We start from the raw sequence: 11,152 nt of genomic DNA, 5'->3' as shown, positions 1-11,152 counted from the left end.
CCCACCTCCCCTACCCCCTGCCTCAAATCCTCATTTGTCCCAACATCATTTAAAACTCTCATGTTGTATTAGACAATTGTGTTTCCCTAGTTCTAAATTCATTAGTGGGGATTTCTCTAGTCATATAAAAATAAAAATAGCTAGTCAAGGAAATGGGTCTATGAGGCTTCATTTATTCTCGTCCTTCTCAGACTGAAGTGAAATTCAGCAGGGAAAGGCTTTGCCTTTAAAGGACTCTTAGCTTTTATTATTAGTAATCAGTTCAATGCCCAGTCTCCTGATAAACAAACGGCACTGGAGAGGACCTGGTCCTTCAGGTGGCCCCAAGCGGCATCACAAATAATCTAGCAGATGAATTTTTAAGAACAAGTATGAGGCACTAAGCCAGTTTACACTTTAGCCATATACCATTATCCACACAACAATATGATGCTTCTACTGTATGTCATTTTAGGGTTTCCTGTTTGGTGTTGTATTGCTTGGTTGTCCAGCCTGACCAATCTGGTAAGAAGTGTCAGGCAGGGGATCCATTAAATGGTGAAATGTTTCAAGGTGGCTTGGGTCCAACGGAATGCTTTTAGCTCTCTCTGAAGACAGGTAACACCTTGACCCAGTTTGTGAAAGGCTCAGACACGCACAAGGACGTGTCTCTGCGTGTAGCCTGCTGTTCTCCTCCCGACAAGACCCCCCATCAGCACCGTCAGGCTCAGGCATCGCGCTCAGATTTCCGCAGTGCGGGCCATGTCCGGAACCGGGCGGTCCTAAATAAAATATGAAGTACAGAGGATCAGCAGCAAGATGTTGATATTGTCTGCTATGCTTGGATAGGAATATTGCTAATTTAGAGAGCAGAAGGGAGCGAAGCAGGGTGGGGGGTGAGTGAGTGATAACACCCCCCAGACAACATTAGTAACGTTGAATTATTGATAGATGTGTAATTGCGGCGTTTTGACATGGTGCCAGGAAATGTTCGTTCTTCATTCCGTATTCCACCCATTTAATCAGTCCGAAATGGCATGTATTGCTTTTCTGTTGAGAGAAACCATATGTTTCATGCGTATAAATGAGTACCTTACATGGCTACCCCAGACCCCACACCCCCGCCACAGTCGAACGCCATACTGCCAGCCGTATCTTTTCATGTCTCCCTGGAGACCTGAGACCCTTGGAGAGGATTAGACCGGGAAAAGTTGTCAGATGTAATTAGGAGCTTGGGATGTGAGATGTCCACCTTTGACCTTTGACCCTAAAGACCATTTGTCTTGCATGACAGGATGAGAAAGGGGGGGGGGGGGTGAAACGTGGTTCCATCCATCTGTCATTTTTACGCAAAAGCGTTCCCCTCACAATCACTATTTCTCTGCATAAAAGGCAAAATTTAACATGCGTCATAGAAAGTGCTGGTTTGGTTGTGGCCGGTGGTGCTCTCCGTCGGTGTGGTTTTGCATGACATTTCTGAAATGATTGGCAGGGCAGCTGGAGGTCAGAGGGGGGCATCGGGATGGGTGATGAACTGCCGCTGACTCTGTGGTTTTGTGCAGATTTATTTCCATCTCGTAAGCTGTGAGGTTGGGATCGCGGTGATTTTTAAAAAAAATAAGCCTGAGTTAGATTTTTTTATCTTTCAGTTTAATGAGCGATAAGATTTAACTGAAGGCTCTTTCATGGTGCATCGCAATGAGCAGAGAGCGCTCTCTCCTAGACAGATGTGGTATAACCTCCCCTGATTTCAAAGCCGGTAGGTTAAGCAAATAGATGTGATTCATTAATAGTGTGATTTACATTCTGAAAACAAGCTTGTGTCAAAGGCCAGCATCTGTTCTGTGTGTGTTTATGCCTGTGTGTGTGTTACTGTATGTTTCCTGCAAATACTGTTATGGTGTCCATGTCCGATATGTTGTTTTTCCATAAGACAAGACTGAACAAGGATAAACTAGGCTGGAATGATTTATTCATGCTCTATACCCAAAGCACCAGGACGGAGACACATGGCCTGAAGCTGATAAAATTAAGGAAAATAGTGACATTCGCAAGGTTAAGCTAGCCGCCCTAGCTCGGACTAATCCCATGTCTTAGGATCTAAACAGCTTCAGATAAAACTGCAATAAATAACATTAGCAGTATTAGCTAAATTAAAAGAAGCCCAAGTAGCTTCCTGGGATTTAAAATTTTAATTTAAATTAAACAGCACAGCTAGAATATTAAGGGAGTACAAACAAGAACACATTTCAGAATCCAGATCCCACTGGAGGAGATAAATATTTAGACTCTGTTCGTTTACCAGACCATGTCAACCTCGTGTAAAAATCCGTAAGACCTGCTAAATATGTCTAAGGTTATGAAGATGTTACGATGCTTTTGGGTTTCTGTGGAGCCGGACATCGATGCCACTAATGATGTAAACGTTCCTCTTTAAGCAGTGTACTGCTTAAAATCTGAGATAAGTTGGATCACCCACATGAATCGTGGGCCATGGTCCTCATTATCCAAGACCTTCTGATCTTTTAAGTATACATGTCCCCTAAAAAAACACTGAAATCCAGGCAAAGTTTTATTCCAAGGTTGTTTGCTGCCAGTGGCTAGTTCCTTTGAAGTACACACAGGATTTGACTCCTTTTCAAGACGGGGAAAGTTTATATGCAGGCGATTTGCAATTCTTTAAGACGTAAACCTGTGTTCTGCTCGTTTTGGGAGTCTCTGTACGATCCCGGCCCTCTTCCTAATAACTGTAAGCACTTTTTCCACAGTGCCCAGTAGGGGTGTGCAAAGCAGCCGGTATTTGTATCTGTATTTGTATTTGTTGAGGGGGGAAAAGTATTTGTATTTGTATTCGTATTCGAGTAAAATTCAAAATAGGCATAAAAATCCAGTTTTTTTGCGTTGCACTTCTAATTTACGTTATAGTGTAAGTATTCTTTAATTATAATTATGGATATGCAGTAGACAGAGTAACTTAAACGTGCCATATAACTCCTACAAGTGCATGCAATTCGACACAACTACACAAGCATTGTTTTAACCTTTTTAACCAAACGTTAACGTTACTCTCAACAGCCTATTGTCTAAATTACCGAGCTAACAGAGCTACGTAAACAGAGCGAACATGAGAACACCTGACTGCAGACGTCAATAATGCAGCGTAATGGAATAATCTCCCGATCAAACTCCGCTTCCCAAAAGTTATAAACTGCCTCCGGAACCCAGTTAAGGTACAAAAATCTATTCAACAAAAATAGTGATACAGTTAAGTCTTTTTTTCGCTCAGCCGAGTCTTCTCTGTTGCTGTGTGGAGCAGCCTGTGTCAGTCACCTCTTTTACTCCCCCCCCGACTCCTGAACTCACTCACTCACTCACTCATCCGGGCATGCACTGCGGTCTCAAGAGGAAACGCAGCTTTTTAATATAAAGTTTTTCTTGTTCCCGAATACAATTTTTTTTTTAAGTATTTGTTCGAAATAAGTATTCGTAAAAAACACATTATTTGTGCCTTTCCGAATACCGTATTCGGGTTCGGCTCCACCCCTAGTGCCCAGCTTATCGACAGTAACCTATCTGCACCTTCTTGGTTCCCAGTGGGTATTTAGGTGCCACTAAAACAACACCTAAACTCTATAGGTATAGTGACAACTAAACAAATGTATGCAAAGTGATTACACACCGCAATGAAACATGTCATCTGCATTTATCCCATATGTGTTATAGCAGTGAGCAGCTATTGTTTAACACCCAGCAAGCAGTGCTTACTCAAGGACTCAAACCAGCAACCTTTCAGTCACAAGCACACTTCCCTAACCATTAGGCCACCACTGCTCCTAACTTATGACAATATTTATGTGATGTTCATATGATGTTATATTTAGGTGATATTTAGGTGTAGCAATACCTAAAAAATATTTCTGTGGTTTGTCCTAAAAAATTTTTTAAAAGCAAATGTATTCCATACAGAGCGATACAGAATGAGGAAGTGCAGACATTGACATCATTGCTAATCCTGAAAGAAAAATGCTTGTAATGTGGAGCAGCAGGATACTGTGAGGTGATTGTCTAAGAGCATATCATTAAGTGACATCTATGCATGGCTCTCTTGAACTGACAAGAACTACTTTACATATGCATTCATTTTGAGTGCAGATTGGAAGCTTTCCTGCAATTAAATTTATAAATATCTCTCAGTTTATGAGACCTAGGTTTTGATAAACAAGGTTTAATCACACAAAATTCAATCAAGCTTAACTGACTCTGGAGTTGTAGAGAGACTTCAGTTTTCAGAAAAGCATCCAGTGAAAATGTCTCGGCGGTAAATGAGCATGCAGACACTCAGCTTTTAAGTAAAGCTAAATGAATTTCTTAAAAGCGAAATGTGGATTTTCGTTCCCCAGAACGTATAATAAAGGGTACTTTTATAACACAGAAATACCAGACTCGCCCTTAGGTGGATCAGGGAAGCAACAGGGAGCCCAAAGGCCTGCTAGTCAAAATATTTTATTAGAACGTGAGAGATTCTCCTTTATGTTCAGCAAACGTCGCTTACAGACAGGAAAGTACATACTGTAAGGTGTTGCAGCCATTATTTATGCATTAGAATGGATCATGATTGCCCCCCCCCCCCCAGAATAATGTCTGGGTGACAGGAAGCTGTGTGAGGCTTCAAGCTGTTTGCCCCATTCTCACTGGGGGCCCTAGTTTGCCTCCGGTTCCCAACAGCCCTACGAAGAGAGCAAATCCGGAGGTGATGTGGCGGGCACCGCAGTGGACGGCTTCGCGAGGCCCCGCCTGGTCGCTTTATGATGCATTCCGGCTCATTAATTCCACATACGGAAGTGACAGTTGGCTGGTTTTGGCAACGATGGCGTCACGCCTGCCGTGGGGGTGGGGGGGGGACGGACACAGGGCTCTCCAGGTGTCCCTGATGCAGCGGGGTGTCGATGTCAGTGCCAGCCGTGTGGGGCATAGAAGCAGATCCTGTTTACCGCACCCCCCCCCCCCCCACACACACACGTAGGACCACCTTCCCCAGAGCGTGAAGGCAGCCCCATGTGCCGCCAGGTATTTTATATGAGCAAATGTGATTAATTAGCCGAGTGTCAAAATTAGACACACCATAATGACGCTGAGCTTTTGGTTATTTCTGCACCTGCACTGAAATCCCATCTCGCACTACCTAGTAAGCACTTAATTTTATAATGCATATATTACTCTCTTTCCCCAGCTTCTCCCTTCTCCAGCACCCCGAGATTTTGGTGCCTTAATAATAGGGCTTCTTAATAAGGCGGAAGCAGTTGAAATATTGCAGGCTGATGTGTTCTGGGGGGAGAAAAAAAAAAAACAGTAATAAAGTATTTAATGCCTATTTCTCCTTTGAAGAGTTTGTGTAGTTTTAATTAGTGTCGACGATTTGGAATTCGGGGCGAGTCGAGGAGATTTGCAATTAATAAACGCGGCCTTTAATTCCGTCGCCTTTCATTCCGACAAGCGGCTCGCCTGCCGAGAAGCCGTCGCTTCTAGATTTTGGGGGCCGCGGGGAGAATCTTATCGCTCCAAGCAGTATCTTAAGTTTAACATCATTGAGGTAATTAATTCTGGTCTGCCGCTCGCCTGGACGCCAGCGTCTGGTCAGGTAGGCTCGACTGATGACCGATAACGGGGTTTACGTTGGTTTTGCTGGTCAGACGCACGTCTCGAAATTCCGATATCAGGGGTGTGGATTTTACGTTTGGCTTTTCGAAGGTGGTGAGTGACTTTTTCCTTCTAGGGGGTGTTAATAATATTCACTTTTGAAAATCTGGCCTTCCAGCAAAGCGTGAACATACCACCAAAAGCCCAAGAGGGTTAAATGCCCTTTATGTGGGAATATCCCTTTAAATGCTGATCCCCCCCCCCCCCCCCCATCATCCACTTAAAGAGGTTCTTAGTCAGGTATGGATTATACTTGAACTTCACTGATTCGTTAATTCACCACGGATTGTAATTAATCCTCACTGGGCACCCCATTACTCCATGCTACCTATATTGGCTACATGATAAAACTACACAGCCAGGGCACAAAGTCAGAGGCTTAGACTGCCATGAAATGCACCATTACTCCTAAGGTACATGCAGATTATTGGTGTAGAGCGTGACAGCTTGCTTAGACGGCCCCCACTACACCAGCTGAGCATGTAGCCAGTGCTGTCACGCTTTTTCTTTGAGAACGTTGTTGAGGGCTTGAGCGGAGGTCCCCGTGTGACCAGAATCGAGTGGATGCGGACCCTTTATCCAAAGCGATGTACTTTTTTTTTAAGGAAAGCTGAGTCAGACAGTCCCAGAAGCATTTGGTGGTCAAGGGCCTTTACCAGAGGCCCAAAATGCTGGGATTTAAACCGACGGCACAGAATCCTAACCCACTGAGCCAGACAGTACCGACGCTGGGCTGTCATTTACATTTGCAAATTATGTGAAGCAGTTCTGTTGCACGTGTTGTAATTTGGGTTAGGGTTAGGTTTAGGGTCAGGGTTGGAGTGACAGTAAGGGTTAGGATCAGGGTTAGGGGCGCTGAGAAAACTTTAAAATGGGTAAACAGACTTGGAATTGGAGATTTCAGTGTATGGATGCCAGGAGAGATGCAAGGCATTATGGGAAGCAGCTATCCCAGGGTGCATTTAGAGGGAGATCAAAGCTGCCTTCTTCTTTTTGACTCTCAAAGAAGCTGCTTGAGCTCCCTACTCCATGGGGCCATGGGGGCTTGGGGATGTGTGATGACTGGTCTTGGCACCATGATGGTGCTGTATGGGGGAAAAGGCTTCCCCTACAGGTCACTAATAACCCAGAGATAAGGAGCATGCATGATCGACCACACCATGTCAGGGATGAGAACCAGAGCGCAGCCGTGCAGTGGGCAATACCTCAACACTACACTAGTCCAAATGGACCAGTGTGAGTTTTTTTTCCAGTGGCTAGAGTGCCAATCCTGCCACCAACCTCAGAAGTTTTTGCCCTGTAAGTTGGACGATCTCCTTATAGGGCTGGGTGTAGATTAACATCATACCCAGGACAAAGCAGTTGCAGGTTAAGGGCCTAATGACGTAGAATCACTCCAGTCATTCATAGGATTTGAACCAGCAATCTTCCAACTGCTGGCACAGCCAGCACTCAGAAACAGTAGCCAAAGTGTTACAGAAAATGTAAGCGGGAAGGGAGGGTAACTTTTATGGTAGGAGGGGCAGGCATGGGTTCAGGTCGACAGGAGCAACGATCGAACAGCGTAACGTTACAAGGCTTTACAAAGAAAAGTTCTTGCACAACAAAAGTTCCTGATTGTTCTGAAATTGGACGTGCTTTAAATAGCAGAGCGTAAAAGCCTTTGATTGCCTTCTTTCTCCTGCGAGTGCCTAAGTTAATTCCTGTGGCCACTCTCCGACTTGCCAGTTGCTAAGGTGCAATGGTGCACTCTGAATCTCCTGCCTCACAGTAAGATTTTCATTCTGCCAAAGCTTTTGTCCGAAGTGATGTACAAGTGAGATAAGAGAGCAGAGTCCGACAGTGTTTCTGCAGTGACTGGGGTCAAATGATACAACGGTGGCATCATTCTGGCAGTTACAGGATTTGACCCAGCAACCTTCCAATCACAGTCCTAACCCACAGTGCCATACATCACCCCCTTATGTAACCTGGCATGAAGAGAGCACTCGGCATTTATGGACAATTAACATGGTACAAGGATGGGACACACTAGAGGTGGAAGGGAACTGAAACCAATAAAGTTGTGAATGGTATGCTGTGGTATTTATGCAGAATAGTCCAGAACAATGGCTCGAGCCTGTCCCTATTGCAGCCCTTGAACACATTTCAGCTGAGCCACCTCTATGCTTGGATTCTTTCCATCTCCTAAACACAAACAAATGGGCAGACAATATCACCGTGCTCCAAATCAGCGAAACACCTCATGATTCACTTCGGCAGATCACTTCGGGATCATACACACTGAAAAGCCTAGTGTAGTGGTGATGAGGATGGCTATCACATCGAAAAGCAGAACCGAAAGCATGCAAAGGCCTGAAAGACAGGGATTTTTACGGATTTGTTTTGGTGCTGAAGGAGTGCACGCCAGTTGCGTTCATTTATTAGCGACATAAACATCGCAAAGAAAACTATGAAAAAGTCACGAGTGTTCATAGTTTCCCTGCTCCGCTTCCCTGCTGGCCATTTGAAGGAGGGGGCGTGTTCAGTCAGGACTCCTCTTCTACATTTCTGCCAAAGTGAGACCCTTTTTCACACATTTGTACAGAAGTGCTTAAGTGAACTGCAAAACCTGTTTGTAGCTAGCTGCTCTGAGCAATCCAATTAAAACTATTAATACCTTTGATTCTTGTTCATTCTTTCCCATGGTTTTTATAAAATATTAGTAGCTTGTACAGTTTCACAATTGAGTTTGCACATTTTGTAAGCTATGTGTTTCTTTTAAGTTACCAGCTCACTTGGTGACCATTGGTTTAGCTAGCTAACCAGCTCCATTATAAAATCATAAAATCTAAATCTTTTTTTTTTCACAAGGTAATGGCCTGACCCCCTTAGAAAAAAAACTGTAGGCCTATACTGTAATTTTATTCCTTTTACCCCCCACCCTTCTCAAAATTATACTATGTCCTTAACACGTTTAGGGAAAACAACATTTTTGTTGTTGCTATCCAAAAATAATCCAAATGCCCACCAAAAGATGATATTTTAGTGACACCCCTTCCCTGACGCACACGTGGTATGTTCCTGTTTTCCCGGCTCACCACATTCCATGTGCATTAGGCATGAGATTCTCCTTCTTCTGCAGCTTTACATCGTTCACATGGCTGCCGGAAACCAGCCTGTCCGTCTGCCTCTTTTTATTCACTACTCTTTTCTCTGCTTCTTTCTCCAATTGCCTTTCTCTTGCTTTTCTGCCTCGTAAGGCCATGACGGAGTTTTTAGTCTCGTAAAGCGGCGTCCCCCTGGTGCGTTTTGCGAGACGCCGCCGTCGCAGACAGTGGACAGCCGGCCGACTCGTCGGCATGCATTCCAGGTGAACCCGCAAAGCGAGTCGCACCATCTGTCCGACGACGGCTATCGAAACGTGGCCAGAAATCGATAATAGCAGCTGTGGCACGGCTGATGTTTGGAGCGGCTTCTCGCTGTGCCTTCGATGTCGAAATGGTGGAGGCCGGTTAAATGTCTGATTTACGTGTCGCCTGCTTTCTCCGTTTGTGTATAAGGTGCCCGATTAAGACTGCAACACAATCTGCTGTGAAATTTAATTGCCAAGCTTCAAAAATATCACATTCTCTGGGAAGAAATGCGAGAAGGACCAGCACCTGTGAGGGAATAAGCGTGTCCCCAGGAAGCGAGCGAATGGAGAGACACGTGACGCCGCCTCTCCGTCACAGTAATTCATCCTCAGATGGATCCTTCTGTGAATATGTCTGTTAGTCAAATGGTAATAGTACCGCCGTCTATGAATACATCATTTATTGTGCCTTATGATGGGAGCGACAAATAACACACATTTTGGTTTATTATTACTGTTCATTCACTCTGCAATTGAATGGAGCTGAAAATAAAACTTATATACTAAGGTACAACAACACAAAATATATAAATCATAATATGTATCTATCAGGGTTGGGGCCATTCCGGAATGCATTCATAAATTTAAGTCCAAATCTGGAAATGGAACTGGAGTTGGGATTGGAAAAAAAAACTCTGAGGAACAGAATTGGAATTGAATCGAATTTCAGGGTGTTTTAAATGCCAACTCCATTTCCATTTCCTGATTTGGATTGGAATTGACCGATGCATTCCAGAATGGCCCCAACCCTGGTACCTATTATTTACATCTGGCACTTGTTCATTTGGCTGAAATACAAACAATCATGATAATAATCTTAAAGATCGTCCCCCTGACGTTTCATCCATCTTCAATGCTGCTTATCCAGTGCAGGTCAGAGGGAGCCTGAACCCTGTCCCAGGAGACACAGGACACAAGGCGGGGGGCAGCCTGGTCGACGTGCTCGTCTTATATAAATACAGTTCTGCGCACTGGAAGTGGGTAAACGAACATGGAATGAATGGATGTGGTTAGAAAGGCCAAGCGAATCGTCCCAACACATCCCATGAAGGGGCAAACACGATACAAACATCTACATGTGAGACACCATTATGGAAAAAAAATCAAAATTGTTGCAAATGATACACAACTGAAGTGAGGTCACCAACCCCCAGTCCATGTAAACATGATTTGTTTAACTACATATCAGAAGAAACAATACCACAATACAAGAGCAACAACAAACACGACAATGACACAGGTTTGTACTGAAACCCATCATGAAAAAAGGCTACTAGGTAAATATTTGATTCTGAAAAACAGTGGTTCAGGTAAATGACAGGTAGAAAAACTGACAAGTGATATTTCTGACACTTCAGTCCTGTAGTATAGTAACAGGATTACGTCAGTTTTCTTCGGTTTTCCGTGTTTGTCAGTGGCTGGGATGCCGAGCAATGGTAGGACACTAGTTTAGCGTGATTGGTTGTGTCTCCATGGTGACTGACAATCAGCCAAAGGTAATGAAACCCAGCTGACCGCAATTAACCCTCAGTCGTCATTAGGGTTTAAATGGGGGGCACTCGATTGATTGCTTGTGTGTTTTAGCGAGATGGATGGTGCCCACACAATGTCTTTGGGGTCGTGTAGTGTGCGCACACACACACACACACACACACACACACACACACACACGGATGGATGGATGGACACATGTATGCTCGGATGCACGTATGCAAATTTGGTGTAAATTTTTTTTGTGGGGACTCAATTCATTTCTATGGGCCTTACCATAATCTCAACAATGACACCCCTACCCAGGCCTGACTTTAGCCATAAGTAACCAAACAAAATGAAAGATTTTGGGAATTTTTGGTTTTTTGATTGCAGACACAGATTTTTTATAAATTTTATAAACAGATTTTTATTTCCCCATGTGGGGACCAAAAAAATGGTCCCCGCAACATCAAAATAATGAGGCTGGTCCTATCCAGTCCTGTGCTTGAGTACTGATGGAAATATTCTGAGGGTTCCTCGTTTTTTGATTTTTTGAAAGCTGAATTTGTCATGATTTAGCCATAGTGTTTACCATTGAAGGGTTTAGAG

At 44.0% G+C, this 11,152-nt stretch overlaps 1 long non-coding RNA gene across 1 annotated transcript; it reads left to right on the top strand.

Moving 5' to 3' along the window:
• Nucleotides 1-8,901: 8,901 nt before the first annotated feature.
• Nucleotides 8,902-11,152, top strand: LOC140592592 (uncharacterized). Its single transcript, XR_011992942.1, has 3 exons — nt 8,902-9,028; nt 9,219-9,439; nt 9,939-11,152. It is a non-coding gene; the product is annotated as an uncharacterized lncRNA (long non-coding RNA).

Source organism: Paramormyrops kingsleyae, chromosome 9 (assembly GCF_048594095.1).
Source record: "Paramormyrops kingsleyae isolate MSU_618 chromosome 9, PKINGS_0.4, whole genome shotgun sequence".
NCBI classification, from domain to species: Eukaryota; Metazoa; Chordata; class Actinopteri; order Osteoglossiformes; family Mormyridae; genus Paramormyrops; species Paramormyrops kingsleyae.
Note: the sequence above shows the minus strand (reverse complement) of the source record. Positions and strands in the feature narration are given on the sequence as shown.